The 19,879-nt window shown below is 35.7% G+C and overlaps 1 protein-coding gene across 12 annotated transcripts in view; it reads left to right on the top strand.

Moving 5' to 3' along the window:
* The window catches only part of rdgB (retinal degeneration B), a 426,224-nt gene that overhangs the window by 71,865 nt on the left and 334,480 nt on the right, over positions 1-19,879 (top strand). For all 12 annotated transcript variants that reach the window (XR_011332907.1, XR_011332905.1, XR_011332904.1 and 9 more), the window contains one exon: positions 5,037-5,113. The gene's annotated coding sequence lies outside the window, so the exon portion shown is untranslated. The remainder of the gene's footprint in view (positions 1-5,036; positions 5,114-19,879) is intronic.

Below are 19,879 nucleotides of genomic sequence, written 5' to 3'. Positions count from 1 at the left end.
AATTGTAAGAAGGTAATTTTTATTAGTTAAAAGATAATCATATGAATGACCTTCCGTCTAAAAAATAGTTTCATGCAAACATTGTTTTGTGAAGAATAATACTTTAACTATATAAATATGTTTTTCCAAATGTTTAACAATCTCTTATTCGGTAACTATTGCGAGTAGGATCGTGATTTTTGTCCATATCGATAGGAAAACTAATAAAGAATCATTTATCCTTCTGGCGTATTTCAATAGCGTGGACGGTTTTCTTGTGCATTTAATTTTAAAAACCTCTAATTTCAAGCCACTGCACGATGAGAGTTGGTGCAACACAGCGCCGGAGAACAGCTCATCTAGCGAGACACACGGAGTTCGTTGACCTCTTACATCTGTATCACGAGAAGAGTGTGTTAGCGACGATGTTGCTGGACTGCTGAAATTTCAAGCTTAATTTTCTAAATGTTGTTCAGTCAACTGTCCGAAGACAGATCTGGACCTCACAAGTGAAACCAAGAAGACACCGCTTATGAGGAAACTAGGCCAGGAGATAATGGGGTAGGGTGGCCAGTTCCTTTTCCCCTCCATTGCATACATCGCCGACTAGCTACATGTTACACTAATCAGACTTCAGATGCATACAAACAATTGTTCTTCCTCTGACACATATCGTCAAGTGAGATGTGCTGCCTGATAACAGATTACATTTCAGCCAGAACCTCAATCAGGGGATTATTTTCTGATAACCGTCTATTAAACCACAAAACGTAATGTAGGTTTTCTATTTCATTTAAGTATATCCTATCGTTCCTTTCAATCTGCAAGATTATTCCACTTCCACTCTGTATATTCATTTATTCATTTAGTGTTCTGCCCAAGGCAGGTCTTTCACTGCAAACTCAGAATTCTCCAATCTTTCCTATTTTCTGCCTTTCTCTTTGTCTCCTCATATGATCCACATATCTTAATTTCGTCTATCATCTTATATTTTCTTCTAACCGGAACTCTTCTTCAGTTGACCATTCCTTCCAGTGCATCCTTCAGTAGGCAGTTTCTTCTCAACCATTGACCCAAACAATTTCTTTTTCTCTTTCTGATCAGTTTCAGCATCATTCTTTCTTCACCCACTCTTTCCAACACAGCTTCATTTCTTATTCTGTCTGTCCACTTCACACTCTCTATCCTTCTCCATATCCATATTTCAAATGCTTCAATTCGCTTCTCTTCACTTCGTCGTAATGTCCATGTTTCTGCCTTATACAATGCTACACTCCACATAAAGTACTTCACTAGTATCTTCCTTAGTTCTTTCTCCAGAGGTCCACATATAATGTCGAGAAAGGTTCGAGGAAACTCGTCCTTTTTTGCCTTTGGAATGAATCGTCGGTTCAAATCTGAGCGAAGGCGATGCATTTTTATGAATGAAAACAATCTTAGCTTGAAAACATATTTGGGATCCACCAGGATACAATTTAAACCCGGTACCCGGCAAATATTCCGTGGATTTTCCATAGCCATGCCAAAATTGTTTTGATTCATAAAAATGTAATCGTCTTCGCTCAGATTTGAACCGACGAGCCTTCATTCCAATGGCAAAAAAGGACGAGTTTCCTCGAACCTCTGTCGACATTACATGCGTGCCACAGGCTAGGAACTTGTGTCAAAGTTGGTGTGTTTTGTCCTGGGCGACTTGCACGTGCATCCGAATTGATACTAATCCCGCGACAGCACTTTTGAATCCAATCACACCGCTCTCTGGAGGGAAATCGCAAACTGCGCCATTAAATTGTGAGTTCCTGCAACACTGCAGGCGACGACACCTTCATCATAGTTTCGTCACACTCCTTTAAGCTGAGCAAAATGTTCTTTTCACCTCCCTCGCCTCCTTCACCCTCTCTTCTTGGGGATTTAGCAAAGTTTTCGCTACACCCTCACTCCAACCCCTCCAGCTTACCTAAAATTTTAGTTAAGCCATTTCTGGTTCGAAGATTTTGTTCCGCAGCTTCATATCTCTCGGAATCGATCAAGCTCAGACGGTAAAGAGACTGGTTGCATATTAATGATTTCAGTTGGTTTATTTTACGACACTATATCAGCTGCGATGGTTATCTAGCGTCTGTGTGAAATGAATTGAGGGAAACTCGGAATAAATCTTAACCAGGTAGCTTGTCCCAACCAGAATTTGAACCCCGGCCCGCTCGTTTCACGTTCAGACACGGTAACCGTTACTCCACAGCGGTGGACTACGTATTAATGAATAGTGGAGAATTATAAGGCGATTCAAAAATCACTTCAAAGTTTAAAGCGTTATAAATAGCCTATAGATACTGACACAACATGAAGAAAATTGCTATGCAACTGCCAGTTGTATTGTCTTGCTATAACACTGTTCTCTTGTACATTATGTCCTGAAGGATCTTGTATGAACAACGAATTAATCGTACGACCGTTTGTCGTACATGTGCTCCAGGCATTCCGATACAGGGTGTCTGCAACACGCGTTATAAAATCGCCATATACTCATACATATTAAGGTCAGTTTGTAGTTCTCAGAGACACGAAAATATTCATTGGCTGGGATAGAGAAATCCACAACTCAGAGTAGAATTGTGCAAAACCGGTTACGAAAAATAGAAATTATGTATTGCTATTGAACGCCTGGCGCTATAGTCAGTATGTAAAGCTCTCCCATCTCGCGGAGTGTTTCAGGGTCGGTTTAATGAATATTCGAGTTGTTTCCAATTCTCTGTGGGTGGACGGCAAAGGCAGACCACATTGAGCTGTGCAGAAGTTACGAGAGCCCTTGAAAGGACGCGTTTATCATCGTGTAGGCCTACAATTTAATTGATAATTCTTCCTCTCTCAATACATTCAATCACTCAATCAACCATCGATTCGTCCATCATCCATTCATCCATCCATCGACTCATTGATTCATTAATTGATTCATTCATAAATGCATTCATCCAGTCCAGGTATTACAGTTGGGTACTTTCAAGGGCAACAACATGCTTCGTTAAAGTACAAGTACATTTTGTGCTTCAGAGTAATTTTCTTTTTGTTAATAACACTCTATCTTCTTAAAAATGATTTATTAATGAAATAATAATGCAGCTGTGTAGAGTAATTAAAAGGCATTATACAGGGCTTTCATTTCAAAACTTCCCAGTCTAAATAAGTAATTATTTAAATTGAATTCAATTTAAACAAAAATACGTCAATTTAGATATTGAGAGAGAAGTCTGAAACCAGGTTTAATTGCCTTTTAAATTTCACTTCCCACCCCAGCCTCCTCCCCACTTTGAAATTTCAAATGGCACCCCTATATTTTTATACTTACACTAGTGGCTTGTGCAGCAAATGCTGCAAACTAAGTTCATTAGACGTTCAAATAAACATTTTTCAGATTTATTTTCAGTGAAGAATACCAGACATTCTGAAAGTTATTTGCTTCAATAATAATGAAACATACTCCCTCTGAATGGTCTTTTTATGCCAAATACTTTTTCCTGAACCTATACACCTTCAGTTTTTTAGTTTGAACGCGAAAACGCAAGTAACAATGTCAGGACGATCAGTGGGTTTTTCATGTGGGAGTAAAGCAATAGCTATTTCAGGTCATTGTGGATTGTAGGCGAAAGTTAAAGAAAATGTCAAGTTTGCTATGCTTTCGAACAATAGACATAGCATCTTGGTATAGCTGCTGCTAAGAGATCTTGCTGAAATGATCGGGAGACTACAAAATCTTGTAGGCCTCATATTTTATCAGTAAGTAATACCTTTTGGTCTTTCCTTAGGAACTGTAATTTTGCACTCTCTCGAGCCAATACTGAAGAGAATCACGCATATAAATCGACACCACACCGCCATTAAATATTATATGAAAAAACCCAACCCCACTTGATTAATAACTACAAAAATATTTGATTTTTAATAACAATATTATCTTACGTAAGTTTTATAGTTTCTATAACATATACTATATAGCCGCCACTCAGTAAAATATATAAATGAAGATTTAATTTAATTTATTCTCTACATCTACTTATATAACCCCAAAACGTTTCACTTTCATATCATCAATATAGTATTAATATGTATAATTAATGAAAAATAGTCGCAGCATGGCATTAACTATAATAATATTTAATTTCTAATGGTAATAATGTCATCTAACCACCTCAAGTTTTGTAGTTTTTAATATCCAATACACAGTGTACTCAGAAAATTACACACCACAGAATCAGACCTGTAAATTAATTTTAGTAAGTCTTGAAATGTTTAATAAGCAATTTAATTTGAGCTCTAAATATGTCAGCATTCTTGCAGATCATGGCTTTCGTGTAATATTGTTTACTGTAGTGTGTCTTTTGTTTTATTCTGAAATGCAATTAGTGACGACAGATGGATTTTAGAAAATAGGAAAATTATGTTGAAAAATTGACATTTCATCAAAACTACTATTTTTCTGAAAAGCTTTGGGTTCCAAGCTTCAGAATGAGGGGTCATTTATTAAAATCCGTTCAGCCGTTTTCCCGTAATTTCCATTACCAGTTGAAATTATATATCTAGATGTGAAAGAACATTCAATTGTTTATACACCTCATTTATTTGTTTTCGCATCTTTTGTTTTCTATCGTCGCCTGGCAACCTGTATTTTTGTTATTATCAGTTGATTGTAGGATCAAAACACAGCTTATTTTGTGTAATTTACTAAATTTAATCAATAAGGATTATTTGTGTTCTCTCTTGAAGGGTATACACATTTTAAAATAATTTAATACACAAACACAACTCAATGAGGTGGGCGAGACCTCATATATAATGAATATCTGATGTACAACTAGCTAAGTTTTCGTAGCTTTATTCTCTTCAGCTCTAAATCAACAATAACACATCCCAGGTTATTGTAGGGATTCCATGAAGCCGCTGTCACTTCCTATCTGTCTGTCTGCTGCGTTATGGAGATTTGTTCACTTTAACAGTTTCCTTGTCAACATAAGTTCACTGTAGTCACTAATCACATTGCACTGATGAATTCTCTTCTGTTACAGGAGGGAGGTGACGTAGTTGTACCATATTGTACCGTACCTCTTCGAGGACGTGCCTTCATGGTCCACACCGAACCAAAGTGAGTGTTATGAATGAAAATGTTGATAAAATCCAATTGAATACCGAACACTGATTGTAGATAATATTACATGTACCGTATTGGCCCGAAAATAAGCCGCCCCCGGATATAAGCCGCACCTTTAATATTCGAGGGGAAAAATAAAAATGTTTTATGCACGAATATAAGCTGCACTTGGATTAAGGGAAGAACCATTTATTTTCTTGTAGTTACGTGCAAACATTTTTTCCTAACGTATAGTACAGTACACTGGTACCTAACACATTACCATTATCATCTTATTCGCTGTCATCACTGCCATTATTCACTTCATCACTCTATTTTCTTCAGTTGGATTATTTCTCGTGAGATAGGCATCCCATATTTCCTCATCTTGCACGTAGGAAAGAACCCTAGCTTCAAGTTCCGGATATTTGCCAAATTTTGGTCCTCTCAACGATTTTTTTGTTGAAACTGCTTTTTTTTTCCATTTTTCTTCTGAAGCAACTCAACGTCGCACATTAGATTCGTCCAATTCATACTTTCTTCCGGATTCTTTGTTGGTTTTGGTTTTGGCTTTGGCATGACGCATAACTGCAAGTTTGAAGCTTGCATTGTAACTACGTCAAATTCCTTGGCTTGATGATGCTTTTCGCTCGAAATGATCATTCATATCGGCGTGAAACAGGTTTTCTTACCAGTATCCAACTTCTTACTGAAACTGTACTCAAATGCACAAGCTTACGAAACAATAATTAAACACAATTTTAACGTCAGGTAAAAGTTCGCATTGTTGCGTCATGAAATGCCGCCAGTTTCGCTTACAGACGATAGCTGTATTGTTTCAAATGATCATACCGCAATTTTTAACAGCACATGGCCTGTAAAAGCGCACGTAGCGAATATAAGCCGCACCCTCATTTTTGCAGTGAAAATTGGAAAAAAAAAAATTGTGGCTTATATTCGGGTCAGTACGGTATGTATGTATGTATGTATGTATGTATGTATGTATTTTTTTATTTTTTCAGTAGGTTATTTTACGACGCTTTATCGACATGTAAGGTTATTTAGCGTCTGAATGAAGTGAAGGTGATAATGCCGGTGAAATGAGTCCGGGGTCCAACACCGAAAGTTATCCAGCATTTGCTCATATTGAGTTGAGGGAAAACCCCGGAAAAAACCTCAACCTGGTAACTTGCCCCGACCGGGAATCGAACCCTGGCCACCTGGTTTCGCGGCCAAACGCGCTAACCGTTACTCGACAGGTGTGGACTGTCTGTCTGTCTTTTCTTTTATTTTTTTTTTATTGGACAGCATGTCTGTCTGTCTGTCTGTCTGTCTGTATGTATGTATGTATGTATGTATGGAACTCGCTTCCGAGTGATATAAGGGGTTGTTGGACTATAGCTTCATTTAGGTCAAAATTACATAAATTCTTACTTAATAGATGAATTGCTGATTAATATTTGTTACTTATAATGAAACTAACATCTGTCCATTCTTATTATTATTATCTTTAATTTCTCTAAATAGATTTACAAAACCTCTAATGGCAATTACATTAATATTCTCATTATAGAAATAGAAATATATATATTCTCCCTGTAACATAGTCCTAGTAAGCTTATATTAAATTAATTTTCATCATTTTACTAGCTATCTCAAATATTAAATTAATTATAATTCATTGAATTAAATTAGCTCATAAATTAAGTTACTACTTTACCTTATAGATTTATCTAAATTTAAATAAATGTGTAGTGAAGATTATTGCTGGAGAACCTTTTAAGTGTAGTGAAAATATTTGTAATTTAAATTTATGTATTGTATTGATTAAGGCTGGTTGAGTGGAAGAGAAGGCCTTATGGCCTTAACTCTGCCAGCGAAAATAAAACATTATTATTATTATTATTATTATTATTATTATTATTATTATTATTATTATTATTATTATGTATGTATCATCATCATAAGAAACGATCTCTAATACTAAATGTTGCTAATAAATAATTGTTTTTAAATTGCGTAGCAAATTAAATTGCTTAACGAAAAATGTTGGACATTAATAATAATTTGTTGACTGATATTGTGCAGAAATACAGTCGAATACACTGCTAATCAGTGTTGCAAACTTTTTTTCGATGACAATTCCCACAAAGACATAAACATTTTCTCATTTTTCCCTTGAAAAAATATTCAATTCCCACATTTTCTCCCACATCATAACACATTATTTTAGTTTCATACTAGCCGTACCCGTGCGCTCCGCTGCACCAGTTAGAAATAAATATAAAGTAATTACATAATTAAAATAGGACGTTTGATCCAGGGAACATTCGTGTTTGAAAGAAGGATAAATCGTTTCATATGTTACTTAAATTAAATTGTATTTAAATAATTAAAATGCGATCATTTTGCTCCAGAGACCACTCATTTAGTGCAATGATAATTCCTTTAGCATGTTTCTTAATTGTTATTACATGCAGATAATTGAAATATGATCATTTGGTTCAGAGAACATCCGTTTTTGGTGCAATTTGGTCCCATCAAAATTTTACTTGAAATGAAACGTATCGGAAATCATTTTTAAAGAAACTTGTTATGCAACATTTTTCACAAAAATTAATAATAAGAGAGATATTTCGATTTATTTAATTCAAGTCCCCTTATAACCTCCCTTCTAAATAAAGTATTTTGAATGCCATATAGCCTAAAATCTAAGTTACAACGAACTTAATTTATATTCCAATTTTCATATAAATCGGTTCAGCCATTATCGCGTGAAAAGGTAACAAACATCCAGACAGACAGACAGACAGACATACAAACAAAAATTTCAAAAAAGCAATTTTCTGTTTCAGGATGGTTAATTATAGATGTTAAGACCAATTATTTTTGGAAAATCGAAAATTACCAGAAAAATTTTGGCTACAGATTTATTATTAGGTTCTAGTATAGATCATACAAGGACACACATTTTCGCCCCCTCATTTAGTAGAACCGTTAACCTCCAAGTACAAACAAAAGAAAAAAAAAGATACTGCTACAAAATAATAATAATAATAATAATAATAATTTCAGAGTAGTGCACCTAAATGTTTTAAATGTCTATGAACAAGATTATTAAGATTATCGTTACATATACAGGGTGATTCAGACCACCCGTAACAGTAATTTATTTCGGAAAGTAGTGCATTAAAATTTTCGAGACAAAAATATTTATTACTAAAGCACATGTAAACTTTCACTGGAGCTTGATTTCATCAATCAGCCTTAATAGGAAGTAAGGTCAGTGGGGTATTACTTTAAACTTTCAAATGGGAATCGGGGTCAAATAAGGTACCATTTGATAGAGCGCTTCAAAACAAAGAACTTTCATAGGAAATGTTTTTATCAATTCCTACTCTTTCAATGAGAAAACATACGAAAAGACAATGCCATCAATATTGAGAAATGTTACAATACGAAAATGTAAACAAGACAATTAATATTGACAGATTACAATTTTTTTTTTATTTATTTAACACCTGCCACATTTACAATCTGTCTACAATAGACAATAAGTCCCTCTTCTTCTTCTTCTTCTTCTTCTTCTTCTTCTTCCTTTCAAGTATTAGGCCCAATTACGATCTCACAGTTGAATTTTCAATCCAGCGCTTCTTTGAACGACCGAGAGATCTCTTTCCGTTTGGACGATAGTGGAGCATGACTTTTGGGATTCTAATAAGTAAATATTATAAAAGAATATGGCATGAGTGGAGATGTTATCCCATGACAACACTCCAAAAGAAAATAACAATGTTTCAAATAGCTGTAGTAAAAATGAATGGAAGGTCAAGAGCATTGGCCCAACAAATATTTTTGTCTCGAAAATTTTAACGCACTAGTCTCCGAAATAAATGACTTACGGGTGGTCTGATTCACCCCCGTAGTTAGTGCCTGTGACTAAAAGAATCCGTTGCTCTTGCCGAAAAGACTGCATTGTAGGGAGATTTCTTCCTGTAGATTTTCCATTTCGGTTATGATTGAGGGAATTTTCTAACATGAGCAGATTGACGGAAGGATGAAGGAATCTATACTAATAATAAATCTGTAGCCGAAATTTTTCTGGTAATTTTCGATTTTCCAAAAATAATTGGTCCTAACATATAAAATTAACCACCCTGAAACCGAAAATCGCATTTTTGAAATTTTTGTTTGTATGTCTGTCTGTATGTTTGTTACCTTTTCACGCGATAATGGCTGAACCGATTTATATGGAAATTGGAATATAAATTAAGTTCGTTGTAACTTAGATTTTAGGCTATATGGCATTCAAAATACTTTATTTAAAAGGGGGGGGGGTTATAAGGAGGCCTGAATTAAATAAATCGAAATATCTCGCTTATTATTGATTTTTGTGAAAAATGTTACATAACAAAAGTTTCTTTAAAAATGATTTCCGATAAGTTTTATTCTTTACAAAAGTTTGATAGGACTGATATTTAATGAGATAAATGAGTTTTAGAATTAAAATAACACCATCTAAGACGGTGCAATGAAATAAATGACTTCGTCTATAAGGGGTCTTGGACAACAACAATCGAAACAGGGGCCTTGGACATAAACAATCATATTAAACATAGCCTACAGAGAATGTTTCTGTGTTTGTATGAAGTAATATCAGAAGCTAAATTAACCGATTTGTATAATTAATTATTATTTCACCATTGGAAAGTTTAGTTTCTCTAGATGGACATAATGCTATAATGTTATTACAGTAACGTCTGAGTAAATCGAGGACAGGTAAGATTAAAATAGCTTCTTATGCACAGAAAATTTGATAGGCTATTTTGTACATTCGTTTTCTGTATTTCTTAAAATAATATTTATGTACATTCATTTGAATCTCAGAGAATTAACGAACAACGAGAGTGTATTGATTTAGTATGCAGTAATAGTACGTTAGCTTAGCAATCCATTATTTTATAATTCAAATTTTAACTATGCTCAATTGAATCGTGTTAAAATACATAAAATATAAATGCAATAAATGCAATGCAAAAAAAATTCGGTAATGAGCGAAGCAGATTATCTTGCGCTGTTGTAAAAGTTGTTCCCTGGATCAAATGTCCTATTTTAATTATGTAATTACTTTATATTTATTTCTAACAGGTGCAGCGGAGCGCACGGGTACGGCTAGTAAAGAATAAGGAAATAAATTATAACAAAACATTTCATTTTTCAAATACTTTGCACTGTCACTATAAACTATAAAGCTTCACTGACAGGAACACGTTTCACTTACTCGACACACTTCACTGATAGAACGCTGGGGGGGACGCTCGGCTGGGGGGGGAACACGTTACAGACACAGCGGGAAAAGCATGGAGAGCGTTACACTTTGTGATGAGAGTACTAAGAAAAGGCTCTGATAAATCCAAAGAGATTGCATATAAATCACTAGTACGTCCAGTAATGGAATATGGTGCTGCATGTTGGGATCCTTACAGACTAGAACATATTAAGACACTGGAAAAGATTCAAAAACGGGCTCTCAAGTATTGTCGAAAAAATTCACCATTAAAATGGGACACACTCACGGACAGGAGCACGCGAATTCGATTATGCGCACTGTTCAAAACATACAGAGGTGAGCCTGCCTGGAGAGAAATAAAAAATAGGTTGCAGCCGCCTAATTACTCTTCAAGGAACGACCACTCATATAAATTGAGGGAAAGAAGGCAGAGGACGGATACTGGAAAGTTTTCTTTTCTCAATCGTACTATTAGGGACTGGAATGCTTTACCTGCAGACTTACTAAAGGCTTTACCAACAACCAAAAATGTATTTAAAAATAGGCTTAAGGACTTTACTAATAGACGATAATTATACACAGTATTTAAAGGGTGTAAATGATATGTTGTTATTGAAGTGTTCTATCAGTGAAGAATTATGTTGTGTCAGTGAAGTATGTCGAGTAAGTGAAACGTGTTCCTGTCAGTGAAGCTTTATAGTTTATAGTGGCAGTGCAAAGTATTTGAACAGTGAAATGTTTTTGAAGTGTTAGTGAAATCAGGATAGAATCAGTGAAATGTGTCGTAGTTCCAGTGCAGTGAGTGAGTTGACAGCGAAATGAGTGTAGTGTTGAAAGGTACTTGTGCAGATATGAACATATCATACTCGTGGGTTTTAGTTCGAACATAGGTTTAAGGTACAAATTAGATTTACTTTAAATGTTATTTTAACTGATCGTGCTTCATTTAATTTAGGATGTTCCCTGTTATTATTATTATTATTATTATTATTATTATTATTATTAATTATTGTTAGTATTAATTATTAGTATTATTATTAATTGTGTTTTTTATTAATTCTGTTTATTATTGTCTTTATTGAGTGTAATTAGTTACCACTGCCACCGGGTATATACCCATTGCAGTGTGAATAAATACGAGGGGGATCCAGGAAATAACTACCGTTCGCGCATACCCGCCGCGCAGCTGACTCCCCTTCCTTGTTTGAAGGTCAACTGGCTTCCTTAACATGTGTTCTCATAATGTTGTGAGTACTGGTTGCAACAAGTCTCCATTGTGCATTTTGTGTTACTTCAAAATGAACGACGTGATTGATAATCCCGCCGACTGTGAGCTGAGGAATGTGATTCGATTTTTGAATGCCCGACATTTGAAACCTGCAGAAATTTACCGGCAATTGAAAGAAGTGTATGGTGATACTGTAATGAATGAAAGAAATGTGAGAAAATGGTGCGAAATGTCCAACAATGGGCGAACAAATGTCCACGATGAAACTGGACCCGGACGCCCATCACTCATCACAGAAGACCTGAAGACTAAAGTGAACGACAGAATCTTGCAAGACAGGCGCACATCACTCGACGAATTGCATATTGCCTTTCCTGACATTCCTCGTTCTTTGCTTGGTGAAATTGTATCGCAACATCTTGGCTACCACAAAATCTGTGCACGATGGGTTCCACGGCAACTGAGTGACCAACACAAAACTCAGAGAATGGCCTCAGCATTGACATTCTTGGTGCGATATCACACAGATGGAGACGCCTTTCTTGATCAAATTGTGACTGGTGATGAGACCTGGGTGTCTCACAACACCCCAGAGACCAAGCGCCAATCACCAATCACGTCAGTGGCATCATCCCTCATCACCCAAGAAACCGAGAAAATTCAAACAGACTCTCTCAACACAAAAGTCATGGCTACTGTCTTTTGGAATCGCAAAGGTGTTCTTTTGCTGGATTTCATGCCAAAAAGCACTACGATCAATGCAAATCGTTATTGTGAGACTTTACGAAAACTTCGGCGAGCCATCCAAAACAAGAGGCGAGGAATGCTTTCGAGAGGAGTTGTGCTTCTTCACGACAACGCCCGCCCGCACACTGCTGCTTCAACTCGAGAATTACTGGATCAATTCGGTTGGGAAATCTTTGATCATCCGCCCTATAGTCCAGACCTTGCTCCTAGCGATTTTCACCTTTTCACTAAGCTGAAAGACTTTCTGGGTGGTACGCGTTTTGGAAGTGATGAAGAGTTGAAGAAGACAGTGAACACCTGGGGTAATGAACTGGCGGCAGAGGAGTGTAACACGGGAATTCTAAAGCTAGTGAACAGATACGACAAATGTTTAAATGTAGGTGGTGATTGTGTAGAGAAGTAAAGGAAGCTTCAGTTATGTAACAGACTTTGTTTTTTCAAATAAATATATTTTTTTATATTATTACAACAAAACGATCGTTATTTCCTGGATCCCCCTCGTACATACATACATACAAAATGCATTGTTTATCTGCGCCATGGGCCAGTTATTAGTAGATGCCTGGAGTCTTTCGTCTGCACAGCGGATCCAGTTTTAGTTCATGGCGCTCCTACTGGGCGTTTTATTGGCAGGACCCTGGCCAAGTATTTCAAAATAGCGGAAATAACAAAGCCTGCAATAAAGTCGTAAACATGGCGGCCTTGCTCTGCGCGCCTACCGTACACACAAAGAGAGTGTGACGTCTTTATGAAATATTTTGGGTATCTGCACCCATTAGCTCAGTCAAAGCTGACAGCGCTCAATTACGCCCATAAGCTTACGTGCAAAGAGTTCAGTCCGGTATGTTATGTCATGCTACTACAAGAGCACTGGCGAAAGTTATGGCTTTTTCTTTCGCCCGACCACCGTAGGGCCCCCGCTAACGCCACTGCTTGCATCCGTGAACTCGTGACACTTCGTCGGATTAAAAGTTAAGTACACTGTTGTATAGAGTGACAATATAAAACTAACATTTATTTATTTATTCATTCATATGTTTATTTATTCGTATATTTGTTTATTTGTTTATTTATTTACTTATTTTACTTATCTATTAATTTGTTTCTTTATTTATTTACTTATTTACATATTGATTTATCTATTTATTTATTCATTTATTTATTTACTTATTTATTTATGTACTTACTTATTTACCTACTTATTTATTTATTCATATATTTATTTGTTTATTTATTTACTTATTTATTTATTTTATTTATTTATTCATTTAATTATTTGTTTCTTTATTTATTTATTTACTTATTGACTTATCTATTTATTTATTTAGTTATTTATTTATTTATTTATTTATTTATTTATTTATTTACTTATTTATTTATTTACTTATTTACTTATTTACTTACTTATGTATTTATTCATATATTTATTTCTTTGTTTATTTGTTTATTTATTTACTTATTTATTTATTTACTTACTTAGTTACTTATTTATTTATTTATTTATTATTTATTTATTTATTTATTCATTTACTTATTTATTTAGTTATTTATTTGTTTATTTATTTACTTATTTATTTAATATTTATTTATTTATTTGCCTATTTACTTACTTAATTACGTATTTATTTATTTAACAGTTATTTATGTATTTATTTACCTATTTATTTATTCATTTATTTATTATTTATTTATTTATTTGTTTATTTATTTACTTATTTACTTATTTATTTATATATTACTGGTATCTAAACTGGTCTTTATTTCATCGTCCTTAGCAACCCAAACAATGGCTTTATTCACTAAAAGTTTTTATACTCGACCATGCCGAAATGTAGTAATTATACACATGGTAGCAGTCCTTTAATGCATGTCATTAAAGTACACCTACTCATTAAAGTACAGGTGTTCAGCCAATGACAACTCAGCTTACAGGTGTTCAGCCAATGAGAAGTCAGCTTTGTACCGCTATAAAACCGCAAGTATCGATTATTCTCGGATATGCAATCGAAAGAGAATTAGCGAAAAGTCACGGAGGCTGGAAATCCAATACTGTCGCAGAAGGTTATGTTCTGTTACTATAATAATTAGCGTTAATTGTAAATAATATTCAAATAAATTCAATTTGTCATCTCGTTTTCCAATGTGGAATTCAATAATCAAGGTTATATCAAGTTTAACGGGATTACATCAAGGTCAATGACATTATTGTTTCTCGGAAAAAATCAATACTTTCGCGTCTGCGCACATCTCACAATTCACGACCTAGAACAAGGTCACTTCCGATCTTGTCAGATACAAATAAAATGTATACATCTGAATAATTTCAAGTTAGAAATATGGTCGAGCATAAAAAGTCGTATGAAACTCGCCTATAATGGTAATTAAGAAGCTCGTATGAAAATTATGAAACTCGCAAGCGCTCGTTTCATAAACATCCATACTCGCTTCTTAATTACTATCATGATAGGCTCGTTGCATAATGTACTATTAATTCACTGCTGTGAATTAAAAGCTTTTCCCATGACAACCAACACATTAGCAACAGTAAAACCCATACATTTATTTATTTATAACTTTTTCACTAACAACACTTACAAAGAAACGACGCACAATTCAAACATTTAATATAAAATCGAATTGCAATTGAAGAGTTCACTGCAAGAATGATGGATGTCACTTTCTTGTCGAAAATGAACCAAGACTGTCAATGCATAGCTTAAGACATATAGAATGTACATAGAGAGTTATATGGCATCAACACTGATAGTCATTGTCCAGTAATGATCGGAAAATCACAGTTAATGTTTGAGCGCTAAGCATTTCAAACTTTCAATTGCTTCTCCTGAAAAATGTATTCCAAATGACATCCATCATTCTTGCAGTGGACTCTTCAATTTATTTGGTATGTAAATAATTATTTATTTACTTACTTATTCATTCATTCATTCATTCGTACATTCATTCAATTAATTATTTATTTATTTACGTATTCATTTTTATTTATTTATTTTCTTTAAAATCGGTGGGTAGAGGGGGACTTGTCGCTGATCGGCCGACAGAAACGCCGGGAGCGTTCACCGGGACTCCCTGTATTACAAACACTAATCTTATGATACAGTTTACTACTACCTGTTGTCTTATTACCAACACTGCTATTACAATCACCTCCAAGACTACTACTGTTACTACTACTGCTGCTACTTACTATGAATTACAGCGTCCTAATTCAGTATTGGAGTCACAGCGTAGTGCCCCAGTTTGTACGTTTGTGTTGCGGAATGTACAATGTACATTGCTGTGGTAAACAAAGATACATTGGAGCGCCCGAACCTGCTTGACCGCGAATTCCACTTGGACTCATCTGGATTTGAACCTTGGTCCCAGTTCAAGTGGTTAGTTATAAAGCCCTGCTATGTGCCATGGGAAGTTGTAATGCTGTACAGTGCCTAATGAGCAGGGAAAGGAAGGTCATGCCCTAAAAACGTGAAGAATATGTATGCAAAAATAGATAAATATGCCACAATAGCAATATGCGTTACAAGAGCGGTATGTTGATGTTTTCATGTTCGAGGAAAAGGTTGAAAAAGCGAAACGTAGTTGAGCTTTTTTAATTTCTGAGAACATGAAAACAAACATACCGCTCGTGTATCGTACATTATTTTGCGCGAAGATCGTTTATTACATACCTGAAAGAGGAATTTCTAATTAGTTGCAATGAAATCTCCATCTTGGTTTCTGTTCAATGACGGCAACTTTTAAAACTAAAATATCTATCTTCAACATTGTTGCTATAAAATGTTTTCTGTGTTTACTATATTCCAGCAGGCCGTGATAGACGTCTGTCTTTTTTTTCCCCCCCAGTGTATAAATGCGAACTTAAAACAAACGGTAAGGTTATGTAATGATTTATTTTTCATTTTAATATTTTAACAATATTATTTATATAACATATTTCAGTAATAACATCGGCATCTGGAATCTTGTTGATTTTTTCACGCCTTCCTTAATGTTACTTGCATTACAAATGCATTAACTTTTGTGGTGTTGTAGAGTTTACTTAATTTTTGCAAATATTTAAAAACAATAATTAACAGTGCCATTTAGATGAAATTGCAGTGGTAAGTTTCCAATTTATAATTATTACTATGTTAAACGTCTCTAAAAATAATATGTTAAAAGCCTAAAGCAGTAAAATGAATATGGTGCTTAAGCGGTAAGAAGAGGGAAATTGTTATGTGTGTTACGTTGGGAATACTGAATGTGGTCAGTAGCGGCTGGTGGTCAAAATAATGAGTGTGCTACAATCTCTATATCGGCCTACTGTAGAGGCCTACACTTATGTATTTATCTTAATTTGGAGTCTCGTCTAGTGATGAAATATGAAGTCCATACGACGTTCTTTCGTACTGCAGAACTTGTTATTTCGTGTTAAACCCCTCCATCTTGGACATCATACTCTTTTCTATTGACAGTATTGCAAGAGCAGTGAGACGATCCTGGGACATAGTGTTCCTTAAAAACGTTTTTATGCGCTTCAAGGAAGAAAAATATATTTCTGGCTCAGCAGTGGTCATTGATGTTGTAACCAAAATATTTAACAACTTCGATACTTCACAGAATGGATCCTGTAAATTGTTGGATACTATGTATTGTGACAATTGAACAGCCATCTACGTTTCGGAAGTCAGGTCTTCCGTATAGAAATCCAACTTGTATCTGGAACACTCTTTTGTTCCGTATAGTACAGCTGTTGACAGCAACTTTAACTGGTAGATGGCAGCAGCAGTCGGACACTTGAATTACCAAATACATTGTACAGGGTGCGTCAGAAAGAACGGATGGATTTCACATGGCAAGAAAATTGTAAAGATTCATCAAATCAAAAATTTATTGTTATCAACATATTCACCAATACATGCAGTTTATTTATGTAAAACAACATTATCCATATGATGTCCTTGGCTTTCAATACAGGCATCGAGGCGTTTTCTGATGTTCGCCATCACTTTCACAGTCATAGCTGGTGCAATTGCCACGATTTCTTCACGAATCGCTGTCTTCAGTTCGTCCAGTGTATGTGATCGATGTTTACAAACTTACGCCTTCAAATGGTCCCAAAGAAAGAAGTCGCAGGGCGCGAGATCTTACCGTAGCCTCGGACAATCTCAGTGCAATAGAATTTCGTCCAGGTGATTTCTTCTTTAATGTTGAACCTGAGATACGAAATGAAGCCACCCACCGCAAAATTGTATTCCGAGTTGGAATCCTAGCGTGACATCCGATGTCGAAATGAGTCCTGAGTGGCGATCACAGACTCTTCATTTTTCAAAAATGTCTCTACGATGAAAGCACGTTGTACACCAGACCAACACCATATTCTCAACTGAAACTGCATTCTATGGCTGACCCAACAGTCGTGGTCCCCCTCACTATATCTCTCTCCTCGTTGCGTATCGATAGTTTGAAATCCATCCGTCCTTTCTGACGCATCCTTTACATAGTTCCGAATTCTTCCACAAACAAGCATTCTTTCGTTACGCTTTACTTTTGCAATCTCCAAGCTGTGTTGTGCTGAAGCTGACTACAGCACTTTCCCGCGTAAAAATAGCCAATCAGAGCAGTGATTTCAGCTTCGCACATGCGCATAACTGTCTACATTTTTCATGTGGAGCTTTGAGTAGCACAACGAACCCCCTGAGCCACCAAAGAAGGCACGAAGACTACAGTATTTGAGGAACAAGTTGAGACAAAATTTTGAACAGAGACAGCATTATGTACTTAACCTCTCTCTCGCACAGCTACTATTATGGGGTTGTTGGCATTGGTCCTACCCCTTCCATCATGTCCGTGAAAGTGTCAGTGGCGGCCTGCTCCTTTGTAGAGTGTTCACATCCTTCGTGTTCCCTATCTGTCTCTCCTATGTTGATTACAAACCGATCGATGACTTCGTCAATTAAACCATCTTTCTCCCAATAAAACCTTTCCTCCTTTTCTACACTTTCACACGCTTTTCTCCAGTTTTCTGGTGTCACTTTTGATAATGCTGTTTGAAAGAGAAGTGTTACATCACTGGGTCTGAAAGTTACATTATGTTTGGCTACATCGTTCTTTACTTGGGCTCAAATTAATTCAATTGCACTGAAGTTGCAATGATAGCGAGGAAGACGTACTAAGGTGTCCCCTGCTGACTCTACAATAGTGTCAATTTCGAATTTTCTAAATCTATCTTTCTTAGTCTTGATAATGTCATATAATACTACTTTGATGGATCTCGAATCGTATTCAATGTTCTTTTCGCGTAACCAGGTTTCCATTTCGCTTTTTAAACTTGACGATATTGGAGCCTTATATAGTTCCACCGAATGATAAGGTGCATGGTCCATAATAATTACACTATTTTGAGGAATATTTGGAAGGAGTTTGTTTACAAACCAATCCCTGAAAACAATACCATCCATCTCCTCGTGATAGTCCTTTGTGGATTTAGACCGAAAATACAGAAGGCCGTTCGGAACAAACCCTTCAGAAGACCCGGCGTGCATTATAATAAATCTCTGCCCTTTACCCAGGGGCACAATCATAGGTATGTCAATTTCACCGTCTGGCGTGACACATAACCATACCTTTCCTGTAGTGTGGTTCACATTCAACCAAGTTTCATCAAAATAAACGATTGGTCGACCACTTGCTCTCAGTTCTAGCATATTTCGTAAATAATAAAACCTTTTTTCTACAATGTCGGGTTTTTCCATTAAAAATTTTCGTCCTACAATGTTTTTAGCATAACGGAAATTCATATGTTTTAATATTTGTCGCACTACCCATATGCTGCCCTCAACTAAAGCCTCCCTCTAAGCTTTGTGTATATCAAGCAAACTGGGAACGAAGCTTGTTCTGTATAGGGAATAAAAAATTACAAAAAATACAAAATAACACGATGCAATAAAACAATAAAATAAATACTCAAACAAATAACATATAAATAACGTCGAAGTAAAATATCGCACTAAAACACAACTCGCAATATTGTGACCGACACAGGCCGACACTGGCAACATCAAGACTTCGACTGACGCAAGTGAATTCTTTATTCCTTCCTTCCTATTGTCAACTTACACCCTCTCAACCGGTTGCCTGGAAAAGGCCAGAGCAGGTATCAGTCTCAAGATATTCCTCAAAGACTGTAAACACTTTATAACGCGTCATGAACATAACCACGGGAAATTGTCAAATGACAGATCAAATACTATGGTGGTATTACAAATACATTATTTGTGCCAAAATTATCATTGTACTGTAGCACATAAGGACGGGCCGCCCCTGAATGTGGTATTTCACACTTACCGCGTATTGGTTTTGTGCGGAAAGCAAGCAAATACGCACGATCTCGCACAAAATATGCATTATCAGTCTGAGATTATTTTAACAGAATAATAAGGTACAGGTAACTTACGTTTAGTCTATGGATTTTGAAGTGCTTGCCTCATTGCTGAATGCTCCATTTACGCTGTTACAG

This window comes from Periplaneta americana, chromosome 7 (assembly GCF_040183065.1).
Source record: "Periplaneta americana isolate PAMFEO1 chromosome 7, P.americana_PAMFEO1_priV1, whole genome shotgun sequence".
Lineage (NCBI taxonomy): Eukaryota > Metazoa > Arthropoda > Insecta > Blattodea > Blattidae > Periplaneta > Periplaneta americana.
Note: the sequence above shows the minus strand (reverse complement) of the source record. Positions and strands in the feature narration are given on the sequence as shown.